General features: G+C 44.3%; 1 protein-coding gene across 8 annotated transcripts in view; it reads right to left on the bottom strand.

The window, feature by feature from the left end:
* Positions 1-17,034, bottom strand: part of LOC125746120 (myocyte-specific enhancer factor 2C-like) — a 78,289-nt gene extending 61,255 nt beyond the window's left edge. For 2 of the 8 annotated variants that reach the window (XM_049019777.1, XM_049019769.1), the window contains exons 1-2: positions 16,841-17,033; positions 11,322-11,466 (exon numbers count right to left, since the gene is read on the bottom strand). The gene's annotated coding sequence lies outside the window, so the exon portion shown is untranslated. Of the gene's footprint in view, positions 1-8,515; positions 8,778-9,246; positions 9,885-11,321; positions 11,467-16,840 lie in introns of those variants that run through there. The other 6 variants (XM_049019776.1, XM_049019773.1, XM_049019778.1 and 3 more) reach the window with 6 other exon arrangements.
* Positions 17,035-19,904: the final 2,870 nt, after the last annotated feature.

A 19,904-nucleotide genomic window follows, 5' to 3' on the forward strand; every position in this document is an offset into this window, starting at 1 on the left:
CCACCACGCAGGCACCGTTTCGGAAGCGAGAGGACCGTCCCAGCTCTCGGCCGTCAGCCGTCGCGAGCAAAACTCACACGGCTAGCGCTTGCCTGGGCTCGTGTTCGGATCGGCTCTCGATAAACACCACCCTTCGCTCTACAACTCTTCCTTGATCTCGGCGCCTTGCTACATGCGCACAGAACACATGCTTTCATCTGTACATCACCGATATGGCTAGTGCGTTTTTTCATGTCGCTATAGCCGAGTGATGACGGCGTTGAATAACAGGAACAGAACAAATTCCCAGATCTAATAAAAATTCCTAGCATCAGAAGGTAGCAAACCTTAATCAATTGTTTTTCATACTCCAAGAAGCTTCTTGTCAACATTTGAGCTAGTCATCGAGAGGTTCAATCCTACTCTGGTCTCTCAGCAACGGCGGTGCACTCAGTCACTCATTACCGGCCAGACTTTGCCTATACTCAAAGTTTTTTCATTTGCTCAACCTTCACATCTTCTGAACTCCCAAAGGCCAGATTTTAATCATATTTCTTCTCTCATTTTAACCGATTCTGTCTTATGTTTAACTTTACCCATCACTATACTTAAGGCACCCCACTCCCCCCAAGTTCGGGTCACTGCTACCCCAGTTTCGTACCCCCCCTCCCCCCCCCCCACTCCACCCTGCCGACTTCTCCACACAGCCTGTTAATTCTGCTGCCAAATAAACATCTAATTACACATGTAATTAACCAATGCGGCTCGCTAGCATCAGAGCATAATCCCTGTTATTGTTGCCTGCGCTTCTATTCCTATTAGTCTCCGAAACTGAAAAGCAGACAGCGAAACAGGAGGGGAAAAATAGGATTTGAAAATTTACTTCCCACGGAAAGATGCCGGCTTTTTTCTCCCCTTCATTCTGCTTATCCTGTTTCTCTGATGGTCTCAGAACTAGGTCATCAACATGCTACATGGCACAGTGCAAAATATATATTGTGTGTGTGTGTGTGTGTGTGTGTGTATATCTATAAATATAGAAAAGGAACATTTGTCGCAAAAAAAAAAAAAGCCTTACAAATGGACAGGCTTATCCAATTAAGCCTGCGTAAGCACGTTAATGGTGCTCCATGAAACGGTCGCAAGGAGAAAAGGAGCCCAAACCATTCGGCATTTCCGAAGTGGCTCCTATCTCCTCTCCGGAAGGTTCTCTGGCTTCGCCTCCCATTCACTTTGATAAGATGCCCTACTTATTGAGATTATGCCCCCCCCCCCCGCCCCCCCATACACACACAGAGTTAGTCACACGGCACGGTAAATAAGCAAAGGGCAGGATAATTAAGGACGGGGCCAGTAAGGGAGACGGCAAGGCGTAACTCCCACTAACCCGTCACGCTGCGTGGCGCCGTAGCTATGGAAACGACGCCAGACTGTCGTTGGTACGCCGACCGCCGCCATTTGGGCACCGCCTAAATAAATAAATGTGTGCCACTCGTTTTACAGGGTAAACTTTACCCAGGTGTTCGGAGATGTTCAGGAACCGCGGTTCCTTGGGTTCGGACCTCGGACCTGATGTACTGTCAGATGGACCTGGGGCATATAGGCAATGGTGTAACTTTGGATTCAACAATGGGGGAGTTGAGGTCTCCACCAATTTAGTGGGGGACATGATTGCTGGGGGGGTTGCATTGGCCAATTCTGGTGACTGAGGGTGTTACAAGCCCCCTCTCCATCCATCCCATAATTTAAGCCCATGCATGCAGGTTCTGATGTCAAAGGTGTGATGTGTTGAGTATGGTGTCAAACCTCTTCTTTCAGCGGCAGTTGGGTACCCAGCTGGACGGCAGATTAAGCGGGAGGATCTGCCCCCCAGCCGGTGGGAGGAGCCTGGGGGCTGAGCGCTTCGATGGGAGGAGCCTGTGGGCTGAGCGCTTCGATGGGAGGAGCCTGTGGGCTGAGCGCTTCGATGGGAGGAGCCTGTGGGCTGAGCGCTTCGATGGGAGGAGCCTGTGGGCTGAGCGCTTCGATGGGGTCGGTCTCAGCATCCGGCTGTCCTCGTCTGAGGCGTGGAGCCGCTACAGCTGATCGGAGCCGAATTTAATATCCACGTTTCAAAACCAACCGCCCCCCACAGCCCCTGGAAGCAGGAAGGGCATGGCAGCAGACGTGAGGCTGCATCGCGGCGGACTGCTTTCATTGACTGGGGGCCCCTTGACTCCGTATAAGTGCCCATTTTAAATGCAAGCTGGGCCAAAAGGGGGTCAGAGCCAAAGCGAAGCCTAAGACCTGCGACACAAACCAAAAAGACGCAGAAAATACCTGTAACCGTAGTCCTGTGATGCAAATACACAAAAGGGGAGGCAAACTGACCACAAAGCTTATTTTGGTATTTATTCATAAAACGATATTAAGCTATAATTTGTAAAGGAGTCAGGGATCAGGCAGGGGGCCCTGAATGACGATTCATGCTTTTAAATTAAAAATAATGAGTAAAATAAAAGTGACTCGGCCGATACCTGGGCTCCTGTTAATAACAGGCCTGCCTCCCCCACTTAGGTGTCAGTGCTTCCCAGCAAGCGATCGGCGGCGGCGGGGTGGGGGGGAGTAGGGTGGGCGTGACGTGAGACGCCACCCCCCACAGCCAGCAGCCCAGGCTGGTTGTAAACCCCCCCCCCGTCCCCGCCAGCGTGACGGCAGGTACCCACCCTGCTTCCCCGGTCTACCTCCACTATTTATAGCTGCGTAAAAAGGAACGACGGACCCAAAATAAAACAATGAACTTTTTACCCCTAACGACGACGCGAGTGGAGCGACAGAAGCCCCCCCCCTCCCCCGCCACCCTCCACCGGCTCACGCGCACACAGAATGCGCAGGCCGGACACAGCCCCCCCATCTCATGGCCGGACTATTTCTGTCCGAGGCCCATTTAGGAAGTGATGGACGGAGGCCAAGGCTTCTCTGTGAAGGACCAACAGGCTTGGAGGCTCCGCCTTGCTGAAAATTTGGACAAGGTCGTTTTTTCCTCCCTCTCCCCCACAACGTGTCTGTGACTCCCAGTAAAAGAATCCGTCTCCTGAAGCGCTAAACCACATCTGCTCTTTGCCTAGAAAGCCTTGAAGTGTAATGTGGATCTGAGGTTTCAAATATAGTGCAGCGGCCATCATTAATTATACATGCGTTACTGTGCTGCAAATTTCCTCTTTCGTCTCTCTCTTGCTCGCTCTCTCTCACTCTCTCTCTCTCTACAGACTGGGCATCTATAAAGTATGAGGAAAATGAGCAACATCACAGGAACCAATATGTAAAGCCACTGTGGTAGGTTCTTATAAGCTCTCCTCTACTACATAAAGTACTTCTATATTCTTTCATTCCATAGGTTCCATACTAATTCTATACTACTTTTAAACTATTCTTTTGAGTATTTAGAAACTTACATAACTAGGGAAAAGCTAAACAAAACAAATCAATTTTCTCGTGTAAAGAGCATCAAAAATCATCCATTCATCGCCTGTCTACGGCATTGCAGGGTCACGGGGGGGACCTGAGCCAGGGAAATTCCCCAGATAGAGAGCCAGTCTATCACAGGGCACACGCCGAAAAAAACGACACGTCCTTTATTTACATATATGTCAATGTGCATATTTATTTAACGACATTTCCATTAGTTTTAGCCAATTGTTGTTTCTTTTGACAAAACCGGCGCCTAAGCCTGAAGTTACACCCCGACACTGACATTCTGAAAAGCTGAAGTTTCTGCCATATCGTGTCCCATATCATATACTTTTGTATGAAAATGATAAAATGTATAGTTTTGCCAGTGGCAGACTCCAGCTGCGGCAGTACCAGATAGACCCCAGGAAGTCGCGGCGGGAGGCCGGCAGCCCTGCCACCCGGCGGCCGGGCCTGACGAGCGAGGCGACTCACGTCCTGCAGCGGGCAGATAAAGCCAGCGGCATCACTCTTGCAGGAGGCCGTGAGAACGTCCAGGCCGGCACGCCCTGACATCTTCCTTTCACGAGCTGGACCCTGCTGGTGACAGCAGAGCATATTGCCTACATCTGCTGGGAACAGGACAAACAGCGGTGGAGGGGGCGGGAGTCGGGCGGGGGAGGGGCTACGCTTATGTCCTTTTGGCGATCGCTGTGTAAATGGGGCCTTAATATTAACCCTAACTTTCTTCATAACCTTTTTCTGGAGATCGCTGAGATTTCTCCAGCGGCGATAACATTCACGAAAATCCATTATCTGTTTTGCCGGGTTGAAGCCAAAAACTCAAAGAAAATCAAAGGAGATGTTCACCACCCGCACTGCGAAATGAAGATGGCCGCGCAACACCCGAAAACAAAAGGAGCGGCAATCGCGTCAAGTAACGATTTTGGGAGGCACACAGATAACGCGACACCGAGCGCCTCTTTTAGGCCCCTTACCAAATTAACAGTGCGACTCGAAACACTCACACCCTCCATCGTGAAGCCAAATGCAGAATCTGGCCTGCTAAAAATACCCTCTTTAAGTACACATTTTGGGGAAACGTATTAGATTATCACTGCAAGAGCATAAAGAGCCTTTCACTGTGCTCCATGCACCGGATGATGCTATAGGGTGAATCGACCGTTTTATTTTATTTTTTTGCTTTGGTGACAAAGATAAATTACATTTGCTGGAAAATATTTGGGTTCTGGGCAATGTCCAAAGGTGCCAAAGACCGCCGTGCCGTGAAGTGGTCCGGACGCCCGCCTTCCGCCCCAGCGGAGCAGCACAGCCGGCCCAGTGTTTGGTGTCGCAGGCCGTGCGGCATTCCGGCCCGACGTTTACGGAGAGGTGAAGATAGGAGGAGGAACGCAAAAGGCATCAAAGGGATTCTGCACGCCTCTCGTACCCTTTCACATAAGAGCGGTCTTCTACATCCATCCAGCTTGGTATTTTTAAAGGCTGGAGTGTTATTTAGTTTTGGTTTTGTGTATCTATACTTCATCAGCATTAAAGTACTTATTAAAAAGGTAGGCAGGGTTTGTAGTGTAAGGTTACTAAATTCTGGTCTTCCACGACAAAATGCGGGCAAGGAAATAGGGTCTTGAAACATAATAATGAAAGCTAAATATAATTACTTTGAGCGTAAGGATGCTTAAATTTTTGTGGTATCGCAAATATTTCTTTTGTGCATTTTACCTTGCTTTTAGTCTTCTCATGGGATTTTTCAGATGTGACCAAATATGGCTCTATTCAAGTGGTCGGCTCATACCGTGGGTCGGTCACCGCACACGTGACACCCGGTCACTTTCATGTCCATTGGAAAAAAAAAAAAAAAAAAAAGTATGCACAAGGTTGTAAGTGCATAGGCTGAATTGCAATCCCAAGAAATGTCTTAGGGGCCTCGAGCGAAAGCAGGAAAGAGTGTGTGCCTGTCATTGGATGTCACCGCGGTCACCTGATGCAGCGGCAGTGGGGCTGACCAATGTTTGAAGTCCTTAGAGATCTCGCACATGCAGGGACCTGTAACCGTCAACTTTGCCTTAAGCCTAAATCTGAGGTTGGGGGGAGCAGAGGACAGTAATCTAACTCACAAAACTGAGCTCCACTCTACCCCGACAGACCACTACACAGCCTGTCTGCCCGGCCTCTCTCTGTGGGCTCCATACCCCTGGCTTCTAAACTACGCTCGCCAGACGGCGATATCTTTCACCACATCATATCCTCTTTCTCTTCCAAGAAAGAAGAGGGGGAAAAGCACGAAACAATGCAATCGCACAGAGAGACTCGCAAATACACACATACCGAGAGCACCAAATTATATGCAAATATATTGAAATATGTTTTTACAATTACAATCAAACATCAAAGCCTGATATATTCCACTGCGATGTGAAATACCCGGGTGATTACGCCTGCCGCATTCTCCTCCAGTTACGGCAGAAATAACAACTTATTGAACGTCACCGTTAATTACTAGATAGAGACAGCCGGGATGCTGTGCTAAGTCGCATATTAATATGAATGTACTTGTGTATATTTACCATTGAAAAACAACAAAAGCTTTTGAGTGAAGACTTCTCTTTTGAAAAGCAGACAATGAGGATGGTGACGTTCAGTCTGTATATCTCCTCTTGTTGATCCTTTGCAGGTCATGTAAACACGGATGGTTATTGTCCAATGTATTGCATACAAATCACCACACTTTGTGAGTTAGATGACCTGCCATGCAAGCACTTCCTGTTACTGGAGTAAAATGTCCCAATAATAATTTAATCTCTACTTTCAGCATTTTATAGATAACACCCATATATAAAACAATCGCTGTACCGCATGATATAATTGTTAAAATATAGTTGACTTGAATATGTAGGGCTGTATGATTAAACGTAATCATAGCTAAGATAAAAAGTTATAATAATTCAGGACTTGGTATAAAACAATACTAAAGTACAAAACTGACGAAGTTCTGGTATGTAAAAACAGTTTGCATAAAATACACGACGATTGATAATGTGACACATATAGTGAGATGTCTCACTGCAAGTCCCTCGTTTGCAAGCTACAGCAACCTTTGTAATGAAACCCACAGAGTTAAACCAGCTCCGAAGGAGTCTGCTAGCTTGCTTCAAAGTCAACCGACACAGGGCCCATCATGTCCGTAAGCATCCAGTTCATGCTTTTCATTCTCTGCCTGTCTCCCTGGTCAATTCCAGCATGCAAAAATGCTAGTATTTTTATGGCCCTTAACCTCACTAACTTAACAGACATAGGCAGTCAACTGGACCTGCATCTGAAGAGATATTGAAACAGGTGGTACAGAAATTCATTTAGAGTGCTTGATATGTGCTCTTGGTATAATTTGAGATCTTGTAATGATAGGGTTCAAAATCTGCCAATATAAAAAGATCCTATCTATTGTCAGCAAGGCCAGTTTGAATCCATGAAACGGGATCAGCAAATATGCCCTAAAGCAGGGCAGAGGCCATAAATGAAGGGATGAACCTGGACACCATAAAAGAGCTTTCAGAGGAGGTGAGCCTGGTGTCAGTGACACTTGACGCAGAACGAGCAGCAAGCCGCGCCTGTCCCGCTTTATAAATATCACCTGGATGTCACGCCATGCCCCGACAACATGTCCCATCACGGTGACACGTGAGACCACCTTAATCCCGTCTTTGTGAGGCAAATGAGACACGCTTGTCGCTTGTCGGGTTTTGTGAATCGCAAGGGCGAAATCCGCCGTGATTTACCCAAGGCGACAGGTCTCGGGGAGAGACGGAAAGTTTTAACGTGACTTTGGGATTAGGGCGTTTCGGGTACTCAGGAGCCCACTGTGTGTTTAATTTACATCTAAACAGATTAATGTGCAGTAAGTCTTATTGGGTCGACTGTCAATATGCTACTAAACCCTGCCTATTTTGAGCGCGATCGCTGGTTATTAAGCAAAGCAATAGTGTTAAGGGGGGGGGGGCAGATAAAAGCGCCTGTAACCTTCCAGTCGTGATCTTGCAATAGTGTACAAAGCGACACAGGCTGATAACGGCATAATAATAATAATAACAATCCAAGGATTTAGAAGGAAATCTGAAATTGATCCGATTTAAACCAAAGTCATAATTCACGAAACTTTAAAAACTGCATTTTTGAATACGAATATGCTATTATAACTATTAGTAGTGACTCATATAGGCCTACGTTATTTTAGAGGGCGAGATTTTATATATGTGACATCAGATATTCACAGTGAAATCCGTCGTTTGGATAAGCAGTTCATGAAAGTGTGAAAATAAAACAAAAGATGGGAATCGCCTCTTTTGTTTCGTGCGGAGTGACTCCGCAGCGGAGCCCAACTTCTCCAGACCCGAAAGCCCATAAATGGTCTCATTTTCTCTCCTCTGCTTTCCGTAATAAAACCTTAATGTTGTCGTAATCTTAAATTAGAAAAATCAATGGAGCAATCTTTCACGCCCCCCCCCATTCCCCCCATAAAATGACTCAACTGTTTAATGAAACTGCTTTCATTTAAAAACAGATCTCACACGGACCAGAACACCACTAGAGCCAGTGTAAACGTAATAAAACAAAAAAACTTCACTTGATTGTCTTCTCAGCTTCTACTAGACTATCCAAGGCTATCCAACAGGACGCACTCGATATACTGTAAGTTATCTACTCGTAAATTGTCAGATATTGGTTCACAGGTGCTCAACCGCACGATCTCCAGGGATTACACTTATTATGCTCCATATAAACATCTTTACTCTGCAACCACAATGCATTCTGCCAGCAACGGCAGGGCTATAGTGATATTTCTCCCTGTAAGTGTTGGTCAGAAAAAGTCAAATTTAAAACGAGTAGGAAAACAGACTGACTTCAGTTCTTGAAATTGCCGTCATAGGGCAGCCTATGCGATCAGGTGCTGATGGCTCAGGCAGAAAAGCGAGTATTTGCCAGGGAAATTCTCCATAGACTTGCAGTGAAATATTGGCAGCTCGCCATCGCTGCTTGGCGTTCGTATTTATTCATAAAAGCACTTTTTAAATGCATAATTATGTCTTCTTACCAGGAACAACATGCGCCGATAGGATCCTTCTTTAGTTTTCATGAACGCATTAAAAAATTCAAGTAGGTCAACAACAAGAAACAAAAGCGTATATGGAACACGCCAAATTTCTGGGAAAAAAACCCTAATATACAGCTTATCGATTATTATAATTTTGAAGATAAACAATAGCTTTAAATATACTGAGTATATCAGTTTTTGGGCTACATTAGCCAACATACAGAACCGAATTTATGTTAAACAGGCAAATGCCTAAAACAGGGAACAGAAATTAATGTCGGTATTATATTCCCCTTTTATGGACAACACCTCTTAGTTACGCTAACTTTTCCTTTTATTTCGCATCGGCGCAACGTCGCATAAAGCACTAGAAAGTTTTCAAAGGCGTTAAGCGGACCCGGTTCACCGAGTATAAAATGCTTTTGTATTTATTATAATAATTATTTTTAGACATTATGAAGATTCTATTTTCAAAGAAGTACTGCGAATGAAAACACAAAATAGGGCAACGATAATAAAAAATAATTACAAGTACGACCTCGATTCCCGACTGACATCCATGACTCGCGTACAGTAGCCGATGTCTAACTGCTCCAGTTAAAGGAATCCGGGTTTTTTTTTGTTCGTCAGTGATACTATTAACGATTAAAAAAGCTCATAAGTTGCTGAAAACGGCTGCATTTATATAATATAAAGCGGCTACCCCGCTGTCAAAAAGGCAAACATCTCACCTGTGTCAGACTTGGCTGGTCCCTTCAATGTCTAATCCTTTCAACACCTAGTTCATAAGTCATAAGGTCCAGCATGTGGAAATAACAATCGGGACTCGTTACTTACTTTATTTCGTATGTATCTCAAGCAGTCTGGTAAGTGTCAGCTGCCACGGTCGTTTCTGCGGGGGTCTCGACCAGCTGAAACTGTTCAGTCTGGGGGGGTGGGGGGGAGGAAAGTCTTCTCCGCAAAGCGAGAAAAAAAAAACCTCTCGCAAAAAATAAAAAAGAAAAAACAAAAACAAAACCTCACTTAATCCTGCAAGGCATAAAACGGACCTCAAGTGAGTGACGTGGAAAAAGCAGAGGCTGAAATGATATCAAGACTAATCTTGCGTTTTGTCGGTAGATGCCGAGGTAGCGACGGATGGCGAGGAAGGAAGGATTAAACCGGAGGAATGGTCGCTGATGATGAGGATGAGGACTGATCCTGCTCTCTCCCACAATCCCAGCAGCGTATGCCCCTCACCCTGTTCAAGCGCAGGCTGTAATAATCAGTTTGGCTCTTTTGAAAGGGGGCGGGCTCAGGCCACCAACTATTTTAATGACAGAAGCGCTTCACTAATGCCTTATTATCTCAAGTCCATGTGGCCGGAATACGGGTAACGTCTGAATGGACCCGGGATCCCACTGTACTTGCCATATTTACTGCGCACAAAGTTGCGCGATTTACTGCCGTGGGCGTATAAAAAGTAAGCAAGCGATTGCATGGCTGCAGCCCACGGTTAATAATTTCGGAACAATGAAATCACGATATAATGGAACGTGCTCGACGATTATGCAGAGAGTCGCACGAAACGTTTGGTCTTGAGCTGATGTAGTTTATATTAAAAGTAGATTAAAAAAAATATTTTAATTTGCTTAACTTTAAAGATTTATGTTTTGGGCTCTTAGACAATTTCATAAAATTTATGAATTGAACCCATACTATATTTCACCCAATACAATTTTAGGGAACATGTCCAATCTGGTATAAACGATTAGTTTTCCAAAACAAAGACGTGCTCTCTTTTCCAGCTGAGCAAACCGCGACGTTTCATACATCTATAACAGTTAAGGGATGTTTATAGGCAGATCAGCAGACAAGATATATAGTCAGGATATATGCAGGACATAGCCATATGCACTGAACGCAACAGGTTACATTTTATAAAATCTGTTGTGTTTAAGAGTAATACTTTTTTTTTTTTTTTTACCAATTTTGAAACTTTAGAAATGCATACACTGTATTGTATTCATTTTACCAAACAGCAAACACAAAATGTCAACATTTTTTTTTTATTGTATTGATCGCTAATAAAGATGTTAAATCAAGAACGTCTTTAGTCCAAACTTCTTTGTTCATGCATATGTTGGGGATCTGTAAGTATTCTCTTTTAACTGAAGTACCTTGTTCATTCAGACCAGCCTTGACAAAGGATGAAATCGCTCGGTGTGAAACTCTGACAGAATAGGTATTGTTCAAAGCAGGTGGTTCTGCTGTCTGTTTACTGCACTGTATGGATAATGCATCTGGGTATGATAACAGAAATAGCCACGTGATAAACATTATTTTGGTTATTAATATTTTTTTATAGCAAGGAGAGTACACTGGGAAAAAATAAAATCAAAAATAAACTTCTCTGCATGTGGATGCCTGAAAATAAATACTCAAAATAACAACAAAATCCGAAACCATCGTCTAACTATGTATCCAAAAACTGGGTCTACAGGTTATGTGCACTTTGTTGTTGAATTTATCAGCAAACTGAATTTTTAAAACGAAAACAGTTAATTAATAATTGAAGCTAATCTGCAGGGCACAGATAATATATTCTGTAATGCGATCCTGAAGTATCTACAAACAGCGGCACCTTTATGCAACGGTACATTTTAATCATTAATATAATTTCCCGCTACTGAATCACCATAGTATGGAAAGTGTGATAATGTAATTATTGCAGTTTTTTTGTGATGTGTCTCCAGTGGTGACACTGCGGACTGAAACTGTATGAATGCGCTTCCGTGCAGGCAAACAAGTAAAACGCGCATCTTACCGTCCATGCTCTCATTTGCTCTCGTCTTCGGCCCTTCCCATCAAGTGTGCGCCCCCCTCGCCCCCCCCAGTACTGCGACTCAGCTGTCCTCCCCTGGCCTTCGAGGCTTCAAGGCCGTTTACTGTCCTTTTGTTTGTTTCAGCACCTTGGAGACAAATTTTAGATATAAGTAATCATTAGCATACGACTGTCATATTGGCATCACGCACATCAGCAGCCTTCGTTAAAGCTGTTGTCGGGTGGGTCAATGGGTGCATGTTTTTTCTTTTTTTTTTTTTGGGGGGGGGGGGGTGTTATGTACCTCATGAGCCCAGCCTTGAAATAAATATATGGTCTAGGTATGGTTTCAGAATAAGGACATGAAATCAACAGAGTATAATTAGCCATGCTACTTCCCGTGAGAGTTGCTTAACTATATAAAGTCTATCAGTGTAATGTGCTACAGCAAGACCAGTCCCATGGTAATAAGCCAGCCGACCACAGACATTCTGCTTGTGAGATTCAGCCCCTGCCTTCCACACACCCCCCCCCCATCCTCCCCCAGCAGGGGCTAAAGTGATAATGGAAGACCTGAGACTGTCACCCTGATGGTGGAATGATAAGCAAGTCATCATGGTCTAGTCAGTGATATCAGTCATATTGACATCTACATCAGCCAAACAGGCCTAATCGCTGACATCCTCGGCAGAAGTCGGGCAGAGAAGTCGTGCCTCATATAATTAAGCCAACAAGCTTGTTTTTTTTTTTTAAAAGCGTCAAGTTCTATGCCCAAGATCCAACTCTTCTTTGGCTCTTCCTAACAGTAGGGAGCTCCATGACAACTCAAATGCTGTGAAGGGTCTCACATATTCATGTGAGCCGCCGTAATGAAATGAAATAGGTGGCCAGCGTGGAATCTCTGAGATTCACTGTTCAAGGAAACTCTTCATCAGTCCAGAATGGAGTGAACGTGAAATATGGTATTTAATGCATGTTCAGCTGTACATTTTCTGAGCAAAACTCCCTCCACCCCCCCCAATCCCTACCCCAAGGAGATCTCTCCATTTAGCATCTATCCCACAATACAGCCAACATCGTTGGGTGAAAACCTAAAAAGAAATTAATTATTTTCTGTAATTAGCAAGGAAAAAAAAACAATTAAACAATTGCAAGATTTTGATATGTCACTTTATATAAACTTGGGGGAGGGGGCTGATTTAATTAGGTCTGGTAATAACTGTTCTTGAAGAGCAACTTAGAGGGGTGGGTCATGTTTGTGCTGGGTGCTCGACTTTCGCTGGTATTGCTGCAGAAATCTCTGGAAAATAAAGAACGGGAACCCCGTCACCGGTTCCTCCACACCAGGAGAGCACCCGGACAAAGCTCCCTGTGAAGTGCTGTGAGCGGTAATCACCCGAAACGTGCAATTTGGTTGTCACAAATGATTTCATCATCTTATGCACACACTTCTCCAGAGAATTGCTGCACAGGTAAATATGTCAAGATGTGCCTCAGATTAGAGATCCGTCCCAGACACTTTTGAGATGTTTTCAATCTCCTGTTTCTTCTTTTTCCTCATGTTTGTGTAAGGCAGGATTTTTTTTCCCTTCTGTTCCATGCACTCTTTATTCGACTATGTGGGGGCACTATTACTTTAGCCTGAGCCAAATAAAAATAACATTACTTGGTGACTGGCAACCAGCATGCGACTCTTTCTGCTCCTGGCACTGGTGGAGACAGATTGCGCCACGAGGTAGCCATGTGGAGATATATAATTATCATTTCACACATTTACATGGAAAGACTCTAGAGGACCAGTAGACTTCCTACAGAAATCTGCTAACAGATGAAGACGAGAATATATATTCTATATCTCGTGTATGTTCTGGTATTCTGTTTGCTACATGTAATACCTTTATAATGGATGTATAAATTGCATTTTGAATGTGTCATAATTGGAATGGTGCTGGAGGAAAATCTTTTTCCAGTGTTTATTTATTTATTTATTGACGGTCTTTTAAATATAGCTATTGGGTGATATTTACATGCATATTTTTAAACAATGAAACAACCACTGTCATCCTCTATGTAAAACTTGAGGCTTATATAATTGTTGCAGGAAATGTCATTTTGCCGTAGATGGAGCAGATGCGAATGTAATAATGTCCAGTTTGGGCCTCTGAACTCAAATCCATGTTCTGTTGGAAATGGACTTTAAAACGTCCCGGGCTGAGGCTGTTTTTATGGGTTGGCGTAGAATTCCTCGGAGGAGTGACATTTGGTTGAGCAAACAGCCCGAACGCTACACCTTTGATCCATTATAGATGAAGCACAAGAAGGAAAACATGCTTTCCTTTGTTGCGACACTGCTCCGGTTTCAGCGCAGAAGCGCTGCCGCGCAAAAGTCCCCTTCCGTTTGAGTTGACAGGGCCAATGTCATCTCCGGTGTCACTCCTTACATCCCGCTCGCTCAAGACGCCCCACGCCCAGCTAATTCATATGGAACAGAACTTAAAACGGCACAAATTTACGCTATTTGCATATAAAAGCGCACTTATTTTGCGCTGCTGTTTTCTGTGAAAACATTTTTTTTTTCCTGACTGGCAGACAATAGGTGTGGTGTAATACCGAGTGTGTCCTGACGGGGTGCTCTAAATCCTTTCTCTGCTCCAGCAGTGCATTACTTTCTCAAGAGGAATAAAAAGGTATTTAGGTTCATTTTCATTCACATGATCAAATCTCAGCCTGAGCTGAATACTACCTAATTAACCAAAATCTCAGTCTGCTTTATACGTATAACACTTTCTGGTGTTGTTCTTAAATGCTACAGACGAGCACCAGACAGGTACATCGGCTTCCTGAATGTTTGCATTTTTATTGGCAGTTTTCACCAGCATGTTGTATTTTCCGTACATGTTACACCCTTTTAAAGCACCTTACATAGCTTCCATTTTACAAGTACTCTGGCCTTCTGGAAGGTACTCTGCAGTCCAAAGCTATTTGTTAATAATCGGTCCACCGTTAAAGATCAAAAAAAAAAAAAGTAAAGTAATTTGGTGAATTACACATAACGAATTTGTTGATTTAGCTGTGTAGCCTAATACAGGGGGTAAAATTAAGAGGTTGATTTTCCGCAGTGAATACCACCGTTATATTAACTTTAGATTAGGACACAGAGTTCCAGAACAAGCATTATATAACTGGATGCAACTTTTTTTTTTTCTTTTGAGAAAAAAACTTCAAATAAGGATCATTCATGATTCAGAAGTGAATCATAGAAACAAATGGCATCGTGCCGGCTTATAAAATTGTTGATGAACCCTTTTAGGCTCAGTATGGACACAGCATAAAAAAACCTACTTCCCCAAAACTTAAAGTTCTGTATTTGGTCTTCTCTAGATTAGTCAAAGTGTTCAGCGCAGGGAAATGTAAAGCGTTCCTTACAAGCGTAACTGTGACATCGTTAGATGGCTTATCTCTCGGCAGCGTTAAGTACGGTTCACACGCACGCACGCAAACCGGGCCCTGCTTCATTTGATGGAGCTCGTTCAGAGATTGTATCGGGGGGAGGGAGTTTCTACGCAGTAGCGTTCCAGGTCGGCCACTCCCAGCGCCTGGGTCAAGGAGGTATAGGGAAGCAAATTGTCCCTCATGCAAAATTAAAGGACGAGGCAAGGTGGGGTCCGTGCTGGGGCGGGCGGTGCACTGAGAGCATACTGTGCTGCTGCTTGCATGTAACCCCCTCCCCCAAGCACCGCCACCCCTGACAGGCCTTTAAGGGGACGCCTAAATCCAACCGTAGGACCCCAGGGGCCTCACCGGCACAAGGGTGAGCATTGACCACCAGTCAGGTTAGCAATAGCCTAGCATAAATGACTCCTAGGTCCTGTGGCAATTATCCCACTCCGCTCTGCTACAGGTTACCAGTACCACAAATTTAGTCCTATTGAACGACTGGTGACAGGCAAACGCCTTTCCTTTGTACAGCTAAAACCCCATTTACATAACCAATGTGAAATTAAGCCCAAAAAAGAGATTTCATGCTTCTTTGATGCTTATTTGATGCTCGCAAAAATATAAGCAACATTTTTATACATTCGTATGTGATTCTTTGGAATTCATTTCAGTAAATGCAATCTTACATGTCTGTGATAAAACCGGTACCTAAATTAAACGTATTTGAGACAACCAATATTATTCTCAAATATTATTCTCAAATTCAGAACAAAGTGATCTTTGTGTGTCCATGTGTTACTGAGGAAAGCTGTCAGGCGTAATAATAAAGCGTATTCCAAATGAGATTAAATGTTTTTCATCAGTACACCGTAATGAAAAAACATTCCAACTAGATCAGGGTCTCTGAGTTTGTTTCATACACTCTGCAATTCAGCAACTGCTTGCATTTTACCCCGAGGCCACAGACCACTGAGGCTCGACCGCTGTGATGCTGACCAGTCTGCCTCTTTCCCGTTGAACAAATAAACGCGAGTTTACGTACATTTAAATCTAAATGACATGAAAGAAATCCACACAGGTTATTCTTTATATACGTTTCAGAAAACCATTTAAATGTAGAAGGGAAGTTTAAAAAAAAGAAAGAGTTGCTTCAGGTGAAGTCGAGAAGCAAGCTGCATGTGCTGTACATCCATGACGGGAGGCAGGAGTGTCTTTCGCACTTGTGTTGCGGCATTGTGAATCGGGACATGCCTGCCCTTCCACTCCCTCTTTCCCCGACAGGCTGGAGCCTGACCTTTCTTTCAAGGCTGTTTGGCTCTGACGACACACCTTCTGATCTGGAGAAATCAAACACGAGGCCGGCCCTTCAAACGGCACAATCACCGAGCTGCAAGATGCTAGCAAAGCCCCTGGCGGCTTCACAAGGAGACCCCAAAATGCCCATATTTGGACATCAATACTCTTTATAAACAAAATGCTCATAATTTAACTACCTAACTCTTTATTAAGTAGCAAAGTGATAACAGAATATAGATAATGGATGGTTGACTGGATGGATGGATAGACGGATGATCTTTTTCACTACTTGCGGCAATGCTGCATAACACTAATAATAAGATAATTTAGTCGAAGTGAATTGATTTAGCCAAAATCTAGCTTCTCAGTAAGTAGACATTTATCTTTTTATCATCTTTCACACTATAGATACACAATTAAGGTTTTCAGAAAAACTAGGGTAAGCAATGGTATCTAACAGTCAACATATCGAAGGTATATGTTTTCTAATCAGCCGAGAATATTGTATAAACGATAAATTAAACAATATAGATATCAAAGATATATTTGAGGAAGTGTCCACCGATTGACTCAATTTACTGAACTTCTAATAATTCTCAAGCTGGGAGCAATTTTGCTCCGTCGTTCATCCCAGTGTCCCAGAAAATTTCACGGCTTTTTTCCTTTTGGGCCTGCCGTCCGTTCGCCCTTGGCGTGCCCGTCCGCTCCCGAAGAGCCCTTGACCCTGAGTGTGCGTGTTGAGACCGTGTGCTCCGGGCTGCAGCGTGTGCCTCCTCCGCAGGACTTACCAGTGCCTTGTCTTGCTTCTCCTGGAAGCTAAGCCCTTCAGCACCTGCTGTGGGCCACGTCAGTCACAAAATCTACATAAACAAAAAAAAAATTAAAAGAAATGAAAGAAGAAAAAAGGAAATAAAGAAATCAAGCCAGACCAGCTGGCTTTAGGCACCAGCCCCCCCTTTAGATTGTGTGTGTCTCCTGTCTCACTCCTCACCAAACACAGATGCATACCCCACGCCCCCCACCCCCCTGGCACCCCAAATTTATTTTGACCCCTGGGATTCATCAATTGAGTATCTAGCAGGACTCTGTCCACCTGTCCTGTCACTCCTGTATATATTTAGCATCGAGTGCTATGGCTAACGCCCAGAGCTTTCACAAGTGGCTCTAAAAGCATGTGGATGTCCAAAATGGGGTGGGACAAGGGGGGCAGAAATCTCACTCAAACCCCGCGCCCCCTATTAAATCACCCTGGAAAATGTTATGTTTCCATAATGGAAGAATATCTTCCCTGGAGAATAAACCTTTATAAGTCCTTATGAACTGGAATTTTTCATTAATCTGGGGAGGGGAGACTTTTCCCGCACCCCTCCCCCCTCCAAAAAATGGACTTTGCTATCTAGATCGGAAACTCAGTGCAGTGTAGTGGTTTTTATCTACACTGCATTTATTGCAGCGGTGATTGCCATCAGATTGTACGTACTGTTATGCGGATCCTTTATTTACAACGACACATTCCAACAATTACACAGAACAGCAAAATATGTCAATTGAATCATTTTAAAAGGGAGGAATAGTTATATGAAAAGTACCCATGTAAGCACTGAAACAATTTTAAAAATGCTGAATTAAACAAAAGGGCAAAGTCTTACCATTTCCTCACAGTTCTGAACTGCTATAAGGTTAATCGCACGGGTCTTTATCCTGCTTCCAGTTTGGAAAAGTATCTCCCTTAATTACTGCAGTAGCCTTTTTACTTTGCCACTATTAGTGAGTATTATTTTAAGGCAGCAGAAATTCCTTCAAATTGTAGAATCAGAAGGAGCATTTTGCAGCTGATTAAATCTAAGGAAAATACTACAAGCCGCAGAAACATTTTGAACTTTGTTCTGTATGGTGCATTTGTAACAGGTTAAAATGGTTGTGGAGTTTTAATTAACATGAAACAACTTTGTAAATTGCTATAATCTTCAGAAAGTACAAGGGAACTTGCTCCATTAAATAAACCCGACTTCTACTGAGGATTTGGGCTTTGGAAGCTTGTGGTTTGCACGCGCGACCTTCATTTCAGGACACTAGGAATCCAGTCATGTGATCTATATAGGCGCTACTGCACAGTGTCACTCAAAAGACTTATTGTACCATATTAGGATATAGTTAGAATGTCAGTCCACAAGACATTCCCGACCCAGAATCATAACTGCAGCAACATTAACAAGGGGTATGCATTCTGTTATGGAGGGAGGCGTATACACAATTGGTGTCCGGCCCCAAGGAAATGTCTGCATAAATAAGTTTATTTATGAGCTTTTGGCATTTTTCACAATATTCTGAAATACTCCTTCATCCCTGTTTATTTTTCAATAGGAAATGGTTTTCAGAGGCCGAGCATTATGGGTATCACTGACCAGCAGTCCCACAGGACGGTTCCTGCAAGAAGCACAGGAAGGTAAACCACAAACTGTGTCGGAACCAAAACACATCGGGAACGTGACCAGCCGCCAGGCTGGCCGCGGTGAGCCAGCAGTCGGATGGGCGCCTCTCTCCTGGGCACGGGACACCGGTGGGCGGAGGGTAGACCGTGTCCTCCCATTCCCCGACGCCTTGAGGTCGGCTGGGGCTCTGGTGCCTGGCCGTCGCGGGCACATGTAGGACAGTGACCCAGTAACAAAGCACAAGGAGAGTGTGAGGGTTTTCAGGCCGGTCTGCCACACCCTGGCGCCACCACATAGAAAACTTTCTCCCTCCTAGATGTGCAAAAAGTGTCAAAAAAGGAGTCTTGTTTACTGCTGGGGTGTTAAGCGGCTTCCAGTCAAAGCGAGGTGCTACACACAGTTCAGGAGGATTTAATAAGACCCTTCAAATGTGCTTTTTTATGTTATGTTAATGTCAGGCACCACGCTAAAGTCATTGTAATAATGAATATGTTGTGAGATTTCTGCCTTTATTTACCCAAATCCCATCTGGAGAGACACATAAATATAGAGTTTTAAGCTAGGGTTTTAAACTAATGATGCCAGGCAAGCTCCTCCAGTGAGCTCCTCCTGCGAGGTCCTCTAGCGAGTTACTATAAAAAGCTAATCCAGTGAGTTCGTCCAACCAGCTCCTCCAGTGAGCTCTTCTAGCGAGCTCCTCTAGTGAGGTCCTCCAGTGAGTTGGTCTAACCAGCTCCTCCAGAGAGCTCTTCCAGTGATTTGCTACAACACCTCCTGCAGTGAGTTTCTCCAACCAGCTCATCCAGGTTCTCCTCTAGTGAGCTCCTGAAGCGGGCTCCTTCAACAGGATCCTCCAGCAAGGTCCTCCATTGAGTTGCCCCAACCAACTCCTCCAGTGAGCTGCTCCACTGAGCTCCTCCAGTGGACTTCTCCAGCGAATTCCTCCTGTGGGTTTCTCCAACTGGCTGCTCCAGTGGGAGCCTGCAATGGGCTTCTCCAGTGAGCTCCTCTCGTGGGCTTCTCTAACGAGTTTCTCCTGTGAGGTCTTGAGGTCTGGGATCCCCTCCAATCCCGCCAGACCTCAAGGACGCACCTTTGTGCACAGGAGCAGAATGTGGTTCCTCTCCACGCTACTGTCTGCCTCGGGCCACCAGTCCTCAGCTTTTCCCGGCACTCCAGCTCGGCTAATGATAACCGCTAAGGACATAATTTGCTGCTTTGGATCAGTACAGGGGAGAGGTGCCTGCTTATCCTGCTGCATAGTCTGGCAATCAGATAAAACAAAAGACACACTCAGTTCTGAGTGTGGGGGAGAGGGTATGGCTGATGTTTATATTACATTATATTACATGTCCCCCCACATTGTAATAAAAACCTGTTATTTTGACATTGTAGGGACCATTTTCAGGTCCCCACAAAG

This window comes from Brienomyrus brachyistius, chromosome 7 (genome assembly GCF_023856365.1).
Source record: "Brienomyrus brachyistius isolate T26 chromosome 7, BBRACH_0.4, whole genome shotgun sequence".
NCBI classification, from domain to species: Eukaryota; Metazoa; Chordata; class Actinopteri; order Osteoglossiformes; family Mormyridae; genus Brienomyrus; species Brienomyrus brachyistius.